This window comes from Cherax quadricarinatus, chromosome 9, assembly GCF_038502225.1.
Source record: "Cherax quadricarinatus isolate ZL_2023a chromosome 9, ASM3850222v1, whole genome shotgun sequence".
Taxonomy (NCBI): domain Eukaryota; kingdom Metazoa; phylum Arthropoda; class Malacostraca; order Decapoda; family Parastacidae; genus Cherax; species Cherax quadricarinatus.
This window is the reverse complement of record NC_091300.1, coordinates 4,540,459-4,560,458: the sequence shown is the minus strand read 5'-3', so window position 1 is coordinate 4,560,458 and position 20,000 is coordinate 4,540,459. Positions and strand designations below refer to the sequence as shown.

At 50.6% G+C, this 20,000-nt stretch overlaps 1 protein-coding gene across 14 annotated transcripts in view; it reads right to left on the bottom strand.

Moving 5' to 3' along the window:
* The window catches only part of LOC128686186 (nucleolar protein dao-5), a 1,503,768-nt gene that overhangs the window by 1,037,916 nt on the left and 445,852 nt on the right, over positions 1-20,000 (bottom strand). The window lies entirely within an intron of this gene.

Genomic DNA, 20,000 nt, shown 5'->3' with positions numbered 1-20,000 from the left:
ATATACACACACACACACACACACACACACAGACACGCGCACGCATACACACACGCACACACACACAGACACGCGCACACGCGCACACGCACACACGCACAAACACACGCACACACGCACAAACACACACACGCACACACGCACACACACACACACACACACGCGCACACACACACACACACACACACGCACGCACACACACGCACACAAGCACCACTGGAAGGAAGGATGAACAGTGTTGGTGTGATCATGACACGTCAGGTGTGATCATGACACGTCAGGAACCAACACGAAGTCAACACAGTAATATAACCCCGCAAAGTATGATGAAAAAACAGCAACCACTGAGGAGCCGGGTAGCGGAGGAAAGATTCCTTCCACAGCTTCAGTAGTAGGTACAGCACGCCCTAATTTTATTAATACACACACGAAGGGAACCGCTCAACCAGTAAAGGTTACATAACTCCTGGGGAATGGAAGGTAATCAGGTTCGATTCAAGGAAAGGTAAGGCAGCTCCAATTCCTCTGATCAAGAGCTCCTCGCCAGCATCAAGGCACGAACTTTGAATGAGACAGAACCTACGAGCTACACCAGTTAAATGAAGGCTAAGATGGCAAGGCCCAAGAGCTGTAACTGTATACCCACCAACACAAGAGGAGAGAAGCGCGCGCGCCCACACGTATGGTTAGAGCAGCCAGCTCATAACCGTTATGTCCCGGGTCCAATATCCCGGGTCCAATGTTCTGGGTTCAATGTCCCGGGTCCAATGTCCCGGGTCCAATGTCCCGGGTCCAATTCGTGGTTTGAGCGAGACGTATAAACAAGTCATCTTTCTTAGACCTACTGTTTACCTGTTTACGTATTCTTACACCTACTGTCTCTGTTTACTTAGCGGTAAACAGGTACCTGGGTGTGAGTCGTATGTGTTGTGGGTGGCATCCTGGGGTCAGCAGCGTGACCGTAGACACAGTCCACGTACAAAACTTCTGCAAGACTCTGTACCTAAAGCTCAAATTACAAGTAAAGCTTAAGGATCAACTTTCTCCAAAACGGCTACAATAATCTGGAGGTACAAAACGCGGAATAAACGAGAGGAAAAGTGATTATTATGCATGAGAGAATAAACGATGACAATGTTTGAGAAAATAAACATTAAAATAAATGTTCACTTGGGAACGATTGATTGTACATAATGAATGAACAACTATCGTTCTGTATATAATGAACAACTGCATGATTCTGAACATTATAAATGAACAATTGTATGATTCTGTACATTATAAATGAACAACTGTATTATTCTCCATATAATGAATGAACACCTGTATGATTCTGATAATGCAGATGCAGGAATTATTAATAAAACTAACACTTCCACTGGTCACATCTTCACGAGACAACTGAGATCAATTGAGAATCTCCGGTGAAAAATGGATGACTGATTGATGCAATACAGCTAAGTGCTCCATCATGGAAAAATCAAGAGTGTAAACATATCCTCGGAAGACTGTAAATTGTGTGGCACGTTCTTGAAGACGATATGGCAGGATCTTGATTGAGTGGCAAGATCTAGATGATTGTTTTACAAGATCTTGAAGACTGTAAGGCACGAGCTTGAAGACTGTGTAGCAGAATCTTGAAGATTGTGGGGCAGGACCTTGAAGATTGTGTGAAAAGATCTTGAAGATTGTTTGACAAGATCTTCAAGATTGTAAGGCACGATCTTCAACCGTGTGGCAAGATCGTAGAGACACTGGACACAGAAGGATATGCAAGGCGATCATACACAAGTTATCACAGATGAACTAGTGAGAAAGTCTTACGCTATACTGGCCGGTAAACTTGAAACTAATTTCCATTATTTATATTATCTGAATATGCACAAACAATTTCTAAACTCACACCGGTCATACCGCGAACATAGTTGTCAGATAAACGGATGCTGAGATGCTCATCAATAATTCGTCACGTGGGTTAGGTCAGAACTAATATGTAACTGCTGTAGTGTCTTCATCCAAAAGAACAGAAAAAGTACAAAGAATCATAAAACTGAGCAATACGAATCACGAATAAAGACCAAGACACTGGAATTAGACTTACTGTTAGACCAGGGAGAATGGGACAAAAATATAACCACATACATAACCAAGCAAAGATACGAGAAAATACACAGAAAGCACTTCTTAGCACCAGCCACAGCGACAACAAGACATCAAGTTGTTAGCAGAAGATACTTACAAACTTTTACGTATTAAAAACAGGCATGTATCATTTGATGTCACATTCACTAAATCAACTATGTTGATTTAGTGAATGTTTTTTCTTCAGCATATCACAATTTTTTAAATAGCATAGGTTTACAGAGCAAATTATAGGATTTATTTCATGATGTTCACATAAAAATCCCATACGACTAATGTGAAAGAAGAAAATTAGACAAAAAAAAAAAAAGCTTAGCCAGGCTCCACGGACCTTGGCTGGCTGGTCTCGGGCTCCACGGATCTTGGCTGGCTGGTCTCGGGCTCCACGGATCTTGGCTGGCTGGTCTCGGGCTCCACGGATCTTGGCTGGCTGGTCTCGGGCTCCACGGATCTTGGCTGGCTGGTCTCGGGCTCCACGGATCTTGGCTGCCTGGTCTCGGGCTCCACGGATCTTGGCTGCCTGGTCTCGGGCTCCACGGATCTTGGCTGCCTGGTCTCGGGCTCCACGGATCTTGGCTGCCTGGTCTCGGGCTCCACGGATCTTGGCTGCCTGGTCTCGGGCTCCACGGACCTTGGCTGCCTGGTCTCGGGCTCCACGGACCTTGGCTGCCTGGTCTCGGGCTCCACGGACCTTGGCTGCCTGGTCTCGGGCTCCACGGACCTTGGCTGCCTGGTCTCGGGCTCCACGGACCTTGGCTGCCTGGTCTCGGGCTCCACGGACCTTGGCTGCCTGGTCTCGGGCTCCACGGACCTTGGCTGCCTGGTCTCGGGCTCCACGGACCTTGGCTGCCTGGTCTCGGGCTCCACGGACCTTGGCTGCCTGGTCTCGGGCTCCACGGACCTTGGCTGCCTGGTCTCGGGCTCCACGGACCTTGGCTGCCTGGTCTCGGGCTCCACGGACCTTGGCTGCCTGGTCTCGGGCTCCACGGACCTTGGCTGCCTGGTCTCGGGCTCCACGGACCTTGGCTGCCTGGTCTCGGGCTCCACGGACCTTGGCTGCCTGGTCTCGGGCTCCACGGACCTTGGCTGCCTGGTCTCGGGCTCCACGGACCTTGGCTGCCTGGTCTCGGGCTCCACGGACCTTGGCTGCCTGGTCTCGGGCTCCACGGACCTTGGCTGCCTGGTCTCGGGCTCCACGGACCTTGGCTGCCTGGTCTCGGGCTCCACGGACCTTGGCTGCCTGGTCTCGGGCTCCACGGACCTTGGCTGCCTGGTCTCGGGCTCCACGGACCTTGGCTGCCTGGTCTCGGGCTCCACGGACCTTGGCTGCCTGGTCTCGGGCTCCACGGACCTTGGCTGCCTGGTCTCGGGCTCCACGGACCTTGGCTGCCTGGTCTCGGGCTCCACGGACCTTGGCTGCCTGGTCTCGGGCTCCACGGACCTTGGCTGCCTGGTCTCGGGCTCCACGGACCTTGGCTGCCTGGTCTCGGGCTCCACGGACCTTGGCTGCCTGGTCTCGGGCTCCACGGGTCTTGGCTGCCTGGTCTCGGGCTCCACGGGTCTTGGCTGCCTGGTCTCGGGCTCCACGGGTCTTGGCTGCCTGGTCTCGGGCTCCACGGGTCTTGGCTGCCTGGTCTCGGGCTCCACGGGTCTTGGCTGCCTGGTCTCGGGCTCCACGGACCTTGGCTGCCTGGTCTCGGGCTCCACGGACCTTGGCTGCCTGGTCTCGGGCTCCACGGACCTTGGCTGCCTGGTCTCGGGCTCCACGGACCTTGGCTGCCTGGTCTCGGGCTCCACGGACCTTGGCTGCCTGGTCTCGGGCTCCACGGACCTTGGCTGCCTGGTCTCGGGCTCCACGGACCTTGGCTGCCTGGTCTCGGGCTCCACGGACCTTGGCTGCCTGGTCTCGGGCTCCACGGACCTTGGCTGCCTGGTCTCGGGCTCCACGGACCTTGGCTGCCTGGTCTCGGGCTCCACGGACCTTGGCTGCCTGGTCTCGGGCTCCACGGACCTTGGCTGCCTGGTCTCGGGCTCCACGGACCTTGGCTGCCTGGTCTCGGGCTCCACGGACCTTGGCTGCCTGGTCTCGGGCTCCACGGACCTTGGCTGCCTGGTCTCGGGCTCCACGGACCTTGGCTGCCTGGTCTCGGGCTCCACGGACCTTGGCTGCCTGGTCTCGGGCTCCACGGACCTTGGCTGCCTGGTCTCGGGCTCCACGGACCTTGGCTGCCTGGTCTCGGGCTCCACGGACCTTGGCTGCCTGGTCTCGGGCTCCACGGACCTTGGCTGCCTGGTCTCGGGCTCCACGGACCTTGGCTGCCTGGTCTCGGGCTCCACGGACCTTGGCTGCCTGGTCTCGGGCTCCACGGACCTTGGCTGCCTGGTCTCGGGCTCCACGGGTCTTGGCTGCCTGGTCTCGGGCTCCACGGGTCTTGGCTGCCTGGTCTCGGGCTCCACGGGTCTTGGCTGCCTGGTCTCGGGCTCCACGGGTCTTGGCTGCCTGGTCTCGGGCTCCACGGGTCTTGGCTGCCTGGTCTCGGGCTCCACGGGTCTTGGCTGCCTGGTCTCGGGCTCCACGGGTCTTGGCTGCCTGGTCTCGGGCTCCACGGGTCTTGGCTGCCTGGTCTCGGGCTCCACGGGTCTTGGCTGCCTGGTCTCGGGCTCCACGGGTCTTGGCTGCCTGGTCTCGGGCTCCACGGACCTTGGCTGCCTGGTCTCGGGCTCCACGGACCTTGGCTGCCTGGTCTCGGGCTCCACGGACCTTGGCTGCCTGGTCTCGGGCTCCACGGACCTTGGCTGCCTGGTCTCGGGCTCCACGGACCTTGGCTGCCTGGTCTCGGGCTCCACGGACCTTGGCTGCCTGGTCTCGGGCTCCACGGACCTTGGCTGCCTGGTCTCGGGCTCCACGGACCTTGGCTGCCTGGTCTCGGGCTCCACGGACCTTGGCTGCCTGGTCTCGGGCTCCACGGACCTTGGCTGCCTGGTCTCGGGCTCCACGGACCTTGGCTGCCTGGTCTCGGGCTCCACGGACCTTGGCTGCCTGGTCTCGGGCTCCACGGACCTTGGCTGCCTGGTCTCGGGCTCCACGGACCTTGGCTGCCTGGTCTCGGGCTCCACGGACCTTGGCTGCCTGGTCTCGGGCGCCACGGACCTTGGCTACCTTGTCTCGGGCTCCACGGACCTTGGCTGCCTGCTCTCGGGCTCCACGGGTCTTGGCTGCCTGGTCTCGGGCTCCACGGGTCTTGGCTGCCTGGTCTCGGGCTCCACGGGTCTTGGCTGCCTGGTCTCGGGCTCCACGGGTCTTGGCTGCCTGGTCTCGGGCTCCACGGGTCTTGGCTGCCTGGTCTCGGGCTCCACGGGTCTTGGCTGCCTGGTCTCGGGCTCCACGGGTCTTGGCTGCCTGGTCTCGGGCTCCACGAGTCTTGGCTGCCTGGTCTCGGGCTCCACGGACCTTGGCTGGCTGGTCTCGGGCTCCACGGACCTTGGCTGGCTGGTCTCGGGCTCCACGGACCTTGGCTGGCTGGTCTCGGGCTCCACGGGTCTTGGCTGCCTGGTCTCGGGCTCCACGGACCTTGGCTGCCTGGTCTCGGGCTCCACGGACCTTGGCTGGCTGATCTCGGGCTCCACGGGTCTTGGCTGGCTGGTCTCGGGCTCCACGGACCTTGGCTGGCTGGTCTCGGGCTCCACGAACCTTGGCTGGCTGGTCTCGGGCTCCACGGACCTTGGCTGGCTGGTCTCGGGCTCCACGGACCTTGGCTGGCTGGTCTCGGGCTCCACGGACCTTGGCTGGCTGGTCTCGGGCTCCACGGACCTTGTCTGGCTGGTCTCGGGCTCCACGGACCTTGGCTGGCTGATCTCAGGCTCCATGGACCCTGGCTGGCTGATCTCAGGCTCCACGGACCCTGGCTGCCTCTTCTCATTGTAACCCCCAACAGAAATCAGCAAGTATTCCGGGACTCCATTTACTCTGGGTAGCGTATATTCAATGGTGCAACATCGTGATGGAATATTTGTCTATGCTTGTCGCACAAGTGCATATGTTGTCAAGAAAAAGAGAGATGTTGAAGCGATATGTTGCAGTACTAGATCCTAAGAGTGAAAAATGGTATGGTGATATTGACAATATGTGGAAAAAGACACCGTATGTACAGTTCAGGACATTTATTAAAGAAAACGTTTCGCCACGACTGGCTTCTTCAGTCGTAATAAAGAGATAACTAAGAAATGAGTTTATATAGAGGCAGGAGTCGGGTGGAAAACTGCGACGTTTCACCTTACTCTTGCCACTATATAAACTGTATGTGAACTGTACATAGGAGTCTTTTTTCACGATCCTAAGAGTACCTACGTAGTACCTGACGTCTCTGTGTGTGTGCCAGGAAACTCCTTGTAGATGTTCCTGAATAAGTGCCCAGCTGCTAACTCCTGGCTGTTCAGTGCCATCTGCAACCCAATGTCGGTCAAAAGTTGACGAATTTGTGGACCTACAAATACACCTTCATTAATCTTGGCATCGCTGAGTTTGAGGAACTTTACCGACAAGTATTTGAATGTTGGACGATCCTTGCCCAGTTGTTTGACGAGACCAAGCCCGAAGTGCAGTGGTGGCAACACCGTCTTCTCCTATGACACCAATGGAGCATTAGTTATACTGGATGTACCTGGAATGACCGACTCACTCAGTGATTTCAAGAGGTGGGAAGAAAACAAAAATCTTGTACAGCCGAAACAATGCATCCTGAAACCATCCATAAAGGGCGATATACATAATACTCTCCAAAAAAAATTACACCATATAATGGAAAAAAAAAAAAAAAAAAAAACTCATACTTTTAATAAAGGCTAGTTTGTCTATTATCCTTTGCTGTACAATCTATCATCGGTCACACAGCGGCAGACTGCTGAACAAGAACCCGAGACGAGGTTGTCTTTAGTGCCTCTACTGGAGACTAACACAATCTATATAAGAATCTTACCACTAAAGATAAGACCCAACCAACATAACTCCGCTCACGTAATCACCCAGATGTAATTACAAGGAGCCCAAGAGGATGGAAGGAGGAGGAGGAGGTGGAGAAAATCCCTGAGTGTAACACTAGACCAACATCCTGAAATTACACGGCATTCACAACTTGAAGTAACACAAGATCCACAACTTGAAGTAACACAAGATCCACAACTTGAAGTAACACAAGATCCACAACTTGAAGTAACACAAGATCCACAACTTGAAGTAACACAAGATCCACAACTTGAAGTAACACGAACTCTGAAATATAAAATAACTGTGTATCTTACAGATGTAACTGACAGGTCCACAACAATTAAAAAAAAGTGCAGTAAAAAACATATAGAAACAAAGAGAAATAGAAACCAAAAAAGGAAAAATAGAATATACAAGAGAAAAATATAAGAAAAAAAGGAAAAGAATCTGAATGAAGAGAAGATAAATGTACCGGTTTTGGAGGGTAGGAGGTGGAGAGGAGGGGGATGGAGAGGAGGGGAATGGAGAGGAGAGGGGTGGAGAGGAGGGGGCAAGGCGGTACCTCAAGGGGAAAAGGGTGAGGGACAGAGGTGTCAGGAAGGGGGGCAGGGGTTGACGTCCCCCCACCTGAGGAAAGGTACATAATGTATAAGAATGGAGTCCTCCTCCGCACTTTACAACACCTGCCTCACCAACATTTATCTTCCTCTCTTCCCTTTACTTCCATCACCTTCAAACTTCATGTAATCTACCCGCTGCACTTCACCTCAACCATTTTTATCACGATATTTTATTACCATCATTTTCTAGCCTTTTTTTTGTGATCATTTACGATATATAGAAAACGTTTCATATTTATTTTGTCTACTGATTTCAAACATTTGTCTTCTCTTCTTTCCCTATAACAAACACCTGTCTTCTTTCTCCTTGCATCAAACACCTGTATTCTCTTATCTCCTTACATCAAACACATGTTCCCTCTAAATTCTTACATTCTCTCCGTCCTCTCCCCTCTACTTCCCTCTCTGTATAACCTCAACCTCTTCGAACAATCTCCTTACCTAGTGTGTGTGTACGCGCGTGAGCATGCGCGTACTTACTAATTCCTGGCCTCATGGGCACTATACCTATTCCTAAAGCTGCGTAGAGCGTCACCACCTTGTTCAAGTCACTGCACTTCCTGACCAGCCTGAGCGGCGGAGACACTTCCTGGCATCCCTATGACCACTTGTTCCAGACCTTCACTTAACATTTATGCCCGTTTGTTCTATGACTATCTAGTATGTCATGATCATGTCTCCTGTGGTTCTTCTATCCTCACTGTCATCATGTTTAGTTCCTGTAGTATGTTCTCGAAACATGAGTTCCTCATCGCAAACATCTGAATTTTCTCTAATTTATAGACAGTCTCGATCAGTCGTGGAGTCGACAACAGCAGCGTAAGTATCGTATAGAGGATCCTGAATGACTGTCGAGATCTCTGAACGCTCTTCCCAGGTTCCCTAGGCTTCATGCCGTTGTGAAAATTACGTAAAGAAGAATCATGTGATCTCAGACTAACGAGTGTACAGTAGTACTCAACAACATTGCACACAGGGTTCAACAGAAATTTACCAATATCTTAGAGAACACATAATGGCGAGAGTCTCCCACTGTTGTTAAATCTTGACAGCTTTACTGAGGTACACACCACCAGTACTCAGGTGCAGGTGACGGCATTCCATAAGCTCGTCTCTGCTGTTCATGCAAACTGATGTTACACTCTTCTGGGTACTACAAACAAGGAGCCATGTGTGCATGAACTTACAGCTGCGTAGCATTAATCAAGCTAATCATATACTCGAGTGATTCAAGGAAGGATGGTTGAGGGCTAACGTAACATAAGTGATATGTATTTATTAATTTTCATATACACACACACACACATTATATATATATATATATATATATATATATATATATATATATATATATATATATATATATATATATATATATATATAATGTCGTGCCGAATATGTAAAATTGGTCAATTAGCAAGAACTCATTTAAAATTAAGTCCTTTCTAAAATTTTCTCTTATACGTTTAAAGATATATTTTTTTCATTAATATTAATGTAAAAATTTATAATTTTGCACCAAAGGAATCTTAGAAGACTTACCTAACCTTATTATAACAAGAACAATTTATTTTAGCCTAACCCAACTAAATACATTTTAGATTTGTTTACAGTAATTTAATACTAAACAAACACAGTGAAATATATTTTTTTCGTTAGGTTCAGGATGATTTTGGCGAAATTATTGCATACACAAATTTTCACTTTTCCTATATGGCAAGATGAACGTTGCTATTTAAGCCAAGATCGCAAGTTCTGCCTATTCAGCACGACATTATTATATATATATATATATATATATATATATATATATATATATATATATATATATATATATATATATATATATAATATGTATAGACAGGAGTTTAATTACTGCTTCGTTCCCTCCTATATTTCTTTTAGGTTATTAATAGTGTCCTCCCCTCGTACAATATATCACTTCTGATCCTTCTCATTTACTGTTGGCTTTAACGTTTATTCATAGTTTCCCTTGCCCTCTCCTCATCTTATCTCTCCTCATCATTAACCAATTATCATCATCCTTCCCTGTATTCTGTCTCTCTCTCTCTCTCTCTCTCTCTCTCCCCAGCAACACTGTGGGAAAGAAATATTTACATCGTCATTTTGGTGATTCATTTAGCGTCTGAAAGTGACCCCAAGTGACCTTAAGTGAGCCCCAAGTGGCCATCACTCACTGTGGCCAGCCTCCCCAAGCTACTCTACTGTTGCGGGCGTCCTGTGACCTCCCTCATATTGCCGAGGCTGGTCTTGGTGAGGCTAGTGGCCATGTTGCTATTAGTCTAGTGTGGTTAATGCTGGTGCAGTATTGGTTGTTTTGTGGTTGCTTCCTAATAGCTAATGCTGTTGTTGTTGCTGTTGTATTGCTTTTTGTTGTGGCTTGACAGCTGTTGTTGTTAATTGTTATATCTTATCTTAAATCTCCCATACATATGTAGACTTTCTTTTATTCGCTTCTCTTCTCTCTCTCTCCTTGGATCAAGAGCCTTTCACTAGCATCATGGCACCCTTGAGAACTAATCTGTTCACAATAATTACCGTTAACAGTAATAAACATCAATTACTGTTAACAGTAATTAAATGTTAATAATTAATGTTAACACTAATTAACTACCAGAGCGTTTAATATATGTTCATAATATTTCAATGTTCATTCTGAACTTCAGTTTATCCGACAATCTTTTTCGGAATGAATTTAACATTTCACACATTCTTACACAGATAAACAGTTGCAATAATTACTGCTAACAGAGCGGTTATCTGTTTACCAATAACTTTCACATATAGAAAAATACTTTGCCTTAAACAATAAGATAAGCATTATCGCCAGTTGAGATAGTTCTATTCCAGCCTGGATACACTATACTAAGTGGTGCAACACAGTGGCTTCTTCAGTACAGTGCAGAAGTTGGAAGACGAGGAGTTTGAGGTAATCAGTCCCTCAGCCTGGAGTCGGTGTGATCAGTCCATCACTCTCGACATCTGGCCACCAGTATGGTTTAGGTCCCAGCCTGTCGCATAAATGGGTTGCAGTCAGGCAGGCTACTTAACGTTATGTGGCATCAGTAGCTGAGTAGTTTAAGGCGTCAGGTTGGGACGGCTACCAACGGTGGTTTAAATCCTGCTAGCTTCGATATTCCTTATAATTATATATATATATATATATATATATATATATATATATATATATATATATATATATATATATAGATGGATAGATAGGTAAATATAGATGGGCCACTTGCAACTGGTCAAAGATAGAAACTTGAGAACATCCAATAGTTAGTGACGAGGATGGTACCAGAAGGTAAAAAAAAAGGATTAAGACGAGACTTAATATCTTAGGAGACATAAGGACAGGGAGTGACATAATCACGACATACAAAATCTTGAGTGGAGCTCGATAGAATGGATATCGAAAGGCTGTTTCACATGCAAATATGAGCCAGTGGACAAACATGGCAGCTGAAGAAACACGTGTTTTAGTCTCGGGGTGGCAAGTGAAACGGTAAACATTTGGTGGAAGCAAATATAACACACAGTTTCAAGAGTAGATAAAACTGTATACTGGAGGCCAGAAATTAATACACCCGTCGGTATTACACATGGCGACCGAATCGATTGTACACACGGCGGATAGTACACATGTTGAATGAATCGATAGTATATACATAAGTGTTTATGGAAGGGACAGAACAGCTGTTGATGGAATATTGAGATGCTGGGCAGAGGAGATGCAGGAGTCCCTGGCAGCAGAGTGTGATGCTGGGCAGAGAAGATGCAGGAGATGCTGGCAACAGTGATGGGTGGTGTCTAAGTTGCCAGGTAAAAAAACTGCTCATTTCTGAATCACTGTGAAATTTATGCGAGAGGCCGAGTTTGCTGAACGTGCCAATTCCTGTGATGACTGAGGGATAATAAGTGAGAGAGAGAGAGAGAGAGAGAGAGAGAGAGAGAGAGAGAGAGAGAGAGAGAGAGAGAGAGAGAGAGAGAGAGAGAGAGAGAGAGAGAGAAATCAGTGTTACAGAGAGAGCAGACGGTCTGGAGTTTTGAGGCTCTCTGATCGCGAGTTCTATCCCCATCCGTGGTGTGATTTTTAGAGCAGAGGGTGCCTAATATGGGCCAACAGGCCTGCTGCAGTGTTCCTCCTTTTTTATGTTCTTATATCGGCGTAGATACGGAAATACCAAGCAAGAAGCAACCTTGGTAACTCAGCCAGGCAGACACTCAAAGACGGTCACGCCCCATGCAACAACCATGCAGTCAGGGAGCAACAACAACATCAGTGACAGTGCTGGTCAGAGCTCTTGAACCCTTTACGCAAATCAAACCTGTCTACTTCACATTGCCCAGATTGTATTACTCAAAGGATGATGATGAAAGAAGGAAGATGCAGAGGAAAGAAAATAAAAAGCGAAGGAAGATACAGAGAGAGAGAAGATACAGAGGGTGAGAGAAGATACAGAGAGTAAGAGAAGATACAGAGAGTAAGAGAAGATAGAGAGGGTGAGAGAGAAGATACAGAGAGTGAGAGAGAAGATACAGAGGAGAGAAGATACAGAGGGTGAGAGAAGATACAGAGGGTGAGAGAGAAGATACAGAGGGTGAGAGAGAAGATACAGAGGGTGAGAGAGAAGATACAGAGGGTGAGAGAGAAGATACAGAGGGTGAGAGAGAAGATACAGAGGGTGAGAGAGAAGATACAGAGGGTGAGAGAGAAGATACAGAGGGTGAGAGAAGATACAGAGGGTGAGAGAGAAGATACAGAGGGTGAGAGAGAAGATACAGAGGGTGAGAGAGAAGATACAGAGGGTGAGAGAGAAGATACAGAGGGTGAAAGAGAAGATACAGAGGGTGAGAGAGAAGATACAGAGGGTGAGAGAGAAGATACAGAGGGTGAGAGAGAAGATACAGAGGGTGAGAGAGAAGATACAGAGGGTGAGAGAGAAGATACAGAGGGTGAGAGAGAAGATACAGAGGGTGAGAGAGAAGATACAGAGGGTGAGAGAGAAGATACAGAGGGTGAGAGAGAAGATACAGAGGGTGAGAGAGAAGATACAGAGGGCGAGAGAGAAGATACAGTGAGAGAATACAGTGACAGAAGATACAGAGTGAGAGAGACTACAGTGACAGAAGATACAGAGTGAGAGAGACTACAGTGACAGAAGATACAGTGTGAGAGAGACTACAGTGACAGAGAAGATAGAGAGTGAGAAAGAAGACACAGAGGAAAAAAAAACTATAAAGTGGGAGAGAATAAGGAATAAACGGAGAATAGGAGAGAAGGAAAATACAGAGGGTGTAGAAGAAGGAAGATAGAGATGATAAGGAAGAAACAGAGTGAGAGAAGATATAGAATGAGAGTATAAAAGAAAATACAGAGTGTGGGAGTGAGGGGAGATACAGAGTGTGGGAGTGAGGGGAGATACAGAGAGTGGGAGTGAGGGGAGATATAGAGTGTGGGAGTGAGGGGAGATACAGTGTTTGGAAGTAACGGGAGATATAGAGGGTGGGAGTGAAGGAGATACAGAAAGTGGGAGTGAGGGGAGATACAGAGGTTGGGAGTGAGGGGAGATACCGAGGGTGGGAGTGAGGGGAGATACCGAGGGTGGGAGTGAGGGGAGATACCGAGGATGGGAGTGAGGGGAGATACCGAGGGTGGGAGTGAGGGGAGATACCGAGGGTGGGAGTGAGGGGAGATACCGAGGGTGGGAGTGAGGGGAGATACCGAGGGTGGGAGTGGGGGGAGATACCGAGGGTGGGAGTGAGGGGAGATACCGAGGGTGGGAGTGAGGGGAGGTACAGAGGGTGGGAGTGAGGGGAGATACCGAGGGTGGGAGTGAGGGGAGATACCGAGGGTGGGAGTGAGGGGAGATACCGAGGGTGGGAGTGAGGGGAGATACCGAGGGTGGGAGTGAGGGGAGATACCGAGGGTGGGAGTGAGGGGAGTTACCGAGGGTGGGAGTGAGGGGAGGTACAGAGGGTGGGAGTGAGGGGAGTTACAGTGGGTGGGAGTGAGGGGAGGTACAGAGGGTGGGAGTGAGGGGAGGTACAGCGGGTGGGAGTGTGGGGAGGTACCGAGGGTGGGAGTGAGGGGAGGAACAGAGGGCGGGAGTGAGGGGAGATACCGAGGGTGGGAGTGAGGGGAGATACCGAGGGTGGGAGTGAGGGGAGATACCTAGGGTGGGAGTGAGGGGAGGTACAGAGGGTGGGAGTGAGGGGAGGTACAGAGGGTGGGAGGGGTGTTACAGAGGGTGGGAGTGCGGGGAGATACAGAGTGTGGGAGTGAGGGGAGATACAGAGTGTGGGAGTGAGGGGAGATACCGAGGGTGGGTGAGGGGAGTGTGGGGAGATACCTAGGGTGGGAGTGAGGGGAGATACCTAGGGTGGGAGTGAGGGGAGGTACAGAGGGTGGGAGTGAGGGGAGGTACAGAGGGTGGGAGGGGGGAGGTACAGAGGGTGGGAGTGAGGGGAGGTACAGAGGGTGGGAGTGAGGGGAGGTACAGAGGGTGGGAGTGAGGGGAGGTACAGAGGGCGAGGGTGGGAGTGAGGGGAGATACCGAGGGTGGGAGTGAGGGGAGATACCGAGGGTGGGAGTGAGGGGAGATACCGAGGGTGGGAGTGAGGGGAGATACCGAGGGTGGGAGTGAGGGGAGATACCGAGGGTGGGAGTGAGGGGAGATACCGAGGGTGGGAGTGAGGGGAGATACGGCGGGTGGGAGTGAGGGGAGATACCGAGGGTGGGAGTGAGGGGAGATACCGAGGGTGGGAGTGAGGGGAGATACCGAGGGTGGGAGTGAGGGGAGATACCGAGGGTGGGAGTGAGGGGAGATACCGAGGGTGGGAGTGAGGGGAGATACCGAGGGTGGGAGTGAGGGGAGATACCGAGGGTGGGAGTGAGGGGAGATACCTAGGGTGGGAGTGAGGGGAGGTACAGAGGGTGGGAGTGAGGGGAGGTACAGAGGGTGGGAGTGAGGGGAGGTACAGAGGGTGGGAGTGAGGGGAGGTACAGAGGGTGGGAGTGAGGGGAGGTACAGAGGGTGGGAGTGAGGGGAGGTACAGAGGGTGGGAGTGAGGGGAGGTACAGAGGGCGGGAGTGAGGGGAGATACCGAGGGTGGGAGTGAGGGGAGATACCGAGGGTGGGAGTGAGGGGAGATACCTAGGGTGGGAGTGAGGGGAGGTACAGAGGGTGGGAGTGAGGGGAGGTACAGAGGGTGGGAGGGGAGGTACAGAGGGTGGGAGTGAGGGGAGGTACAGAGGGTGGGAGTGAGGGGAGGTACAGAGGGTGGGAGTGAGGGGAGTTACAGAGGGCGGGAGTGAGGGGAGATACCGAGGGTGGGAGTGAGGGGAGATACCGAGGGTGGGAGTGAGGGGAGATACCGAGGATGGGAGTGAGGGGAGATACCGAGGGTGGGAGTGAGGGGAGATACCGAGGGTGGGAGTGAGGGGAGATACCGAGGGTGGGAGTGAGGGGAGATACCGAGGGTGGGAGTGAGGGGAGATACCGAGGGTGGGAGTGAGGGGAGATACCGAGGGTGGGAGTGAGGGGAGATACCGAGGGTGGGAGTGAGGGGAGGTACAGAGGGTGGGAGTGAGGGGAGGTACAGAGGGTGGGAGTGAGGGGAGTTACAGAGGGTGGGAGTGAGGGGAGGTACAGAGGGTGGGAGTGAGGGGAGGTACAGAGGGCGGGAGTGAGGGGAGATACCGAGGGTGGGAGTGAGGGGAGATACCGAGGGTGGGAGTGAGGGGAGATACCGAGGGTGGGAGTGAGGCTGATGGAGCAGCACTCGCTGACGGACAGCTATAAAAAGGCAATAAAAATGGACTCTAAACTGTGTTAGTCGCCTTTAGTGTGAGGGAGGGGGAGGGGAGGGGTATGGGAAGGGGGAGGGAGAGGAGACAGGAGGGGAAACCGAGAAGAAAGAGGAGATGGAATGAAGGGTAAAGGGGGGTTTAGACAGAGGAGGGATAGGAAGGGATGGGGATGAGAGAGAAGGGATAGAAAGGGAGGAGGATAGGGAATAGAGGAAGAAAGGAGGAGAGGGTTGAGGGCAAGGGAGGGAAGGGGAAAGAAGGGGGGAACAGAAGAAGGGGAAGAGGGAGAAAAGGGGGTAAATATAGAGTGAGGGGAAGGAAGGAGTGAATGAAGTCTGTTATGAAAAAAAAGATAGTGGGAGGGAAGGGGGAGGGGGTGAGAAGATAGTGGGAGGGAAGGGGGAGGGGGTGAGAAGATAGTGGGAGGGAAGGGAGAGGGGGTGAGAAGATAGTGGGAGAGAAGGGAGAGGGGGTGAGAAGATAGTGGGAGAGAAGGGAGAGGGGGTGAGAAGAGGGTAATATTGAGATGAAGGAGGTGATAAAGGGAGAAATGAGAGAGGGAGAGATGAATGACAAGAGGAAAGTGTGTAGGAGGAAGGAAGGGATGAGAGGGAACTCAAGTATGCTCGAGCAGAGTTTGTGTGTGTGTGTGTGTGTGTGTGTGTGTGTGTGTGTGTGTGTGTGTGTGTACTTACCTAATTGTACTTACCTAATTGTGGTTGCAGGGATCGAGACTCAGCTCCTGGCCCCGCCTCTTCACTGATCGCTACTAGGTCCTCTCTCTCTCTCTCTGCTTCCTTAGCTTTGTCATACCTCGTCTTAAAGTTATGTATGGTTCCTGCCTCCACTACGTCTCTTGCTAGGGTATTACACTTCCTGACTCTATGACTGAAGAAATACTTCCTAACATTCTTCTGACTCGTCTGAGTATGTGTGTGTGTGTGTGTGTGTGTGTGTGTGTGTGTGTGTGTGTGTACTCACCCACCTAATTGTACTCACCTAATTGTGGTTGCAGGGGTCGAGACTCAGCTCCTGGCCCCGCCTCTTCACTGATCGCTACTGGATCCTCTCTCTCTCTGCTTCCTGAGCTTTGTCATACCTCTTCTTAAAACTATGTATGGTTCCTGCCTCCACTACTTCACTTGCTAGGCTATTCCACTTGCTGACGACTCTATGACTGAAGAAATACTTCCTAACGTCCCTGTGACTCGTCTGAGTCTTCAGCTTCCAGTTGTGACCCCTTGTCCCTGTGTCCCCTCTCTGGAACATCCTATCTCTGTCCACCTTGTCTATTCCCCGCAGTATATTGTATGTCGTTATCATGTCTCCCCTGACCCTTCTGTCCTCCAGTGTCGTTAGTCCGATTTCCCTTAACCTTTCCTCGTACGACATTCCCTTGAGCTCTGGGACTAGCCTTGTTGCAAACCTTTGTACTTTCTCTAACTTCTTGACGTGCTTGACCAGGTGTGGGTTCCAGACTGGTGCTGCATACTCCAGTATGGGCCTAACATACACAGTGTACAGTGTCTTGAACGATTCCTTATTAAGGTATCGGAACGCTATTCTCAGGTTTGCCAGGCGCCCGTATGCTGCAGCGGTTATTTGGTTGATGTGTGCCTCCGGTGATGTGCTCGGTGCTATGGTCACCCCAAGGTCTTTCTCCCTGAGTGAGGTCTGTAGTCTTTGTCCACCTAGCCTATACTCTGTCTGCGGTCTTCTTTGCCCCTCCCCAATCTTCATGACTTTGCATTTGGCTGGATTGAATTCGAGAAGCCAGTTACTGGACCACATGTCCAGCCTGTCCAGGTCTCTTTGCAGTCCTGCCTCATCCTCGTCCGATTTAATTCTTCTCATCAACTTCACGTCATCTGCAAACAGGGACACTTCAGAGTCTATTCCTTCCATCATGTCGTTCAATATCAAAAATAGCACTGGTCCTAGAACTGACCCCTGTGGGACCCCGCTCGTAACAGGCGCCCACTGTGATACCTCTTCACGTACCATGACTCGTTGCTGCCTCCCTGTCAGGTATTCCCATAACCCAGTCAATCTCCCTGTGGTTGAAATCCCCCATAACCAGCAACTTTGCTCTGCTGGAGTGAGCTCTTCTTGCCACCTCAGCAAGTGTGTCCACCATTGCTCTGTTGCTCTCTTCATATTCCTCTCTTGGCCTCCTGCAGTTCTGTGGTGGATTATACATCACTGCAATGACCACTTTGTGTTCCCCAGACTGAAGTGTACCTGCTATGTAGTCTCTTTCTCCCGTCTCATCTATGCCTTCCATTTTCTCGAATTTCCATCTGTTTTTTTACGAGCAGAGCAACCCCACCTCCCCCCCTGCCCCTTCTATCTTTCCTCATGACCTGGTATCCTGGTGGGAAGATTGCATCTGTTATTGTCTCCGTGAGTTTTGTTTCTGTAACTGCTATGATGTCTGGGGACTTCTCATTGATTCTTTCTTGCCATTCCTCATGTTTATTCGTTAATCCATCTGCATTTGTGTACCAAACCTTCAACTTCTGTTCTAATACTGTAACTGTGGTGCGGGGGGTGGAAACAGAGGGATCGGTGTGTGATGGTTGGTTTGGATTGTTCAGTTGCCTTGGGGGTGTCGTGGCTGGAGTCCTTCTGCAGGTGTTTCTGGAGGGTGCACTTGTCCTTCCATTTGATCCTGGGTTATTCTGCTCCCCTTTTTCATTTCCTCCCATTTCTCCTTTCGTTTTTGAACTCTCTCTTTCATTGTCTTCCTTTCGTCCTGTGTTCTGTCTCGATCGAGGTACACACTCCGGAACTCCTGCTTGCCTCTCAGCCGTGCTTTCTCCTGCAGGATCATGGTTCGGGTTGATTCTGCCTTGAAAATTACTTTGAGAGGCCGATTCCTTTTCTTTGTGAACCACCCAATTCTCTGAAAATTTGCCACCTGGGTCATGTCCCCCTCGCCAATCACCTTCATATCTTCAATCGCTTTTTTCTCCTCCTGCTTTCTTTCATCGTAAGTTTCCCCTTTAGCTTCGTCTAGCCCATAGACAAACAAGGATCTCTCCCTTTCCACCTCCCACTGTGACTCCCATTGCATCCTCTGTGTTTTAGTTCCTTCCCGTGGAGTGTTCCTTCCTTCAGTCCCTTCCCTAGTTATAGCCCCTATGCTTCTTGGTTTGTCCTTCCTGCTCACCTGTTCCTGGCCCCCACAGGTATCTGGTAAGGTCCTTGCACATGTCCTAGTTCCTTCAATGTCTTCCAACCTCTCATTCTGTCCTAGTGTGCTCCCTGTCTTTGTTTTGGCCCCATGTGGGTTTGACAGGACCTCTGCATACAGTTCAGTTTCCATGCTTCCTTCAGACCTGTTGTCTATTTGATGTAGCCATTGCCGATACTACTTCTGTAATATCTTTGTCCCTGTGCTGTTTCAGATGTCTCAGCTCCTCTTCTAATCTATCTTGATTTCTGCTGCTGTGGCCTGTTGCTTCCACCTTCTGCATTCTGCTGCTAACCTCTCTTCCATCTTCCTTTCCAGCTCATCTAGTCTCCTTCCCCAGTCTTCCTCCCTTTTTTTGAGCTCTACCTCCCATTCCTCCCTCCCAGATTCGTCCTTGGAGCCCCTTGTCCTCATCCTGGTTCTAGGTTCCCCCGTTGCTCCACAGAAGTGGGGACGGGTGGTTAGGGGGAGGGGAATAGATGGTTAGGAGAGGGGATGGATGGTTGCGGGGGAGGGGGAGGATGGTTATTGGAGGGGTAGAGATAGTTGGGGGAGGGGGTTAGATGGTTTGAGGGAGAGAGGGGATGGATGGTTATGGGGGAGGGGAAGGATGGTTATTGGAGGGTGGGTGGTAGTTGGGGGGGTTAGACGGTTTGGGAAGGGGTTAGGTGGTTTGGGGGAGGGGTAGGTTGCTAAGGTGAGGTGGTTAGGGAAGGGGGAGAGGTGGCTAGGGGAGGAGGGGTACGTGTTTGTGTCAAGTGTTTGTGTCAAGTGGTGGAGGGTGTGTGGGGGTGTGTATGTGCGTGTGTGTGTGTGTGTGTGTGTGTGTGTGTGTGTGTGGTGTGTGTGTGTGTGGTGTGTGTGTGTGGTGTGTGTGTGTGTGTGGTGTGTGTGTGTGGTGTGTGTGTGTGGTGTGTGTGTGTGTGTGTGTGTGTGTTGTGTGTGTGTTGTGTGTGTGTTGTGTGTGTGTGTTGTGTGTGTGTGTATGTGGTGCGTGTGTGTGGTGTGTGTGTGGTGTGTGTGTGTGGTGTGTGTGTGTGGTGTGTGTGGGTGTGTGGTGTGTGTGGGTGTGTGGTGTGTGTGTGTGTGTGTGTGGTGTGTGTGTGTGTGTGTGTGGTGTGTGTGTGTGTGGTGTGTGTGTGTGTGTGTGTGTGTGTGGTGTGTGTGTGTGGTGTGTGTGTGTGGTGTGTGTGTGTGGTGTGTGTGTGTGGTGTGTGTGTG